Consider the following 1439-nt stretch of genomic DNA (forward strand, 5'->3'; position numbering starts at 1 on the left):
AACAACCTGGATTCGTGTTGCTTGTCAATCCCTCGGTAGGATATTCTCCTCCCTTCTGGTCCTCGTAACACAATCTTCCGCTCATCACACACTATCCAAGCTTTATACTTATCCAACCAATCCATTCCGAGTACTACATCAATGCCCTCAAGTTCAAAACGAACGAGATTTCCGGGACAGTTAGTTCCAGCTATTTCTATCGCAATGTTATCATAACCATTTCTACAGGCTACTACTATTCCCGAAGCAGTTTTGACATTTAGATCTAGCTCAATAGTAGGCCTTAATTTCAGTCTATCAGCAAATGCAGATGATATAAATGAATTGGTAGCTCCTGTATCAAATAACACTATTCCAGGTACTGAGTTTATGGGAAATGTACCAGTTACGGCGTCTTTAGCCTGGGCCTGAGTGCTATTGACGACGTAAATTCTGCCTTGGTTTCCCGTGCTACTTTCTCCCATCACTTGCTTCCCTTTGTGGTTGGAACCAGATGCGACGTTTGTTGGTCCTCCCGGATTTGTTGACTGAGAGTTGGCCATTCTGTTTCCTATCTCTGCGGGTCTCTGACCAGTATTCCCATTAAATCTTCTCCCTTGGTTCACGTTCTGTAGGAGTTTTTGAGGACTGTCTACCCGACTCTGGCTCTCAAAGGACTTGTGCCCAGAAAGACCGCATGTGAAGCACTTAATCCTCGCTCCTTGGCAATTCACTCCTGGATGATTCCTTCCACATCTTGAACAAGTAAAACGGTTTCCTTCGTTAATTCTTTCCCTTCCTCTTCCTGATATTAGGTTGGAGCCACCTTGGTTCACTCTCTTGTTTCCCAGTGCGGATTTCTGTGACTTGTCATCGGCCTTTCTTTTATTTCGGCCATAAACTTCTTGTTGATCTAGGTACACCTGGTAATGGTCCGAGGCTCTATCGTACGCCTCCTTCAAGCTAGAGCACATGAATGGCGCAATCGCCCTCCTTACATCCCAGTCCAATCCTCGAACAAACCTTCGTGCCTTACTTGCCTCATTAGGTACAATCTCCTGAGCGAAACGCATCAGTTCCACGTACTGGTCATGATATTCTTCGATTGTTGCTCCCTTCTGTTTTAGCCGTAGAAATTCCTCGCATTTAATCCCTCTAATACGCTCGGTGTAGAACTGTCCCCTCAGTTCCTCCTTGAATTCTTCCCAACCAAACTCTGGGTCTTGTAGAAGATCAGGTCCTTCTGATGTCCACCAGTTGTCTGCAGCTTTCGTTAAATAATAGACCGCGGAAGGTACTCGTTGATTTGCAGGGCAATCCACTGCGTTGAGCAGTTTGTCAAACGTCCGGATCCACTCCTCTTAAATAACCGGATCTTTTTCTCCCGCATAGTGTGGTGGTTGTCGGCTTGCTATCGCCTTCGCATAATCGACTCGTGGTTGTCCTTGGTTCTGGTTCTG

The sequence above is a fragment of the Ipomoea triloba genome, chromosome 16 (assembly GCF_003576645.1).
Source record: "Ipomoea triloba cultivar NCNSP0323 chromosome 16, ASM357664v1".
Classification (NCBI taxonomy): Eukaryota; Viridiplantae; Streptophyta; class Magnoliopsida; order Solanales; family Convolvulaceae; genus Ipomoea; species Ipomoea triloba.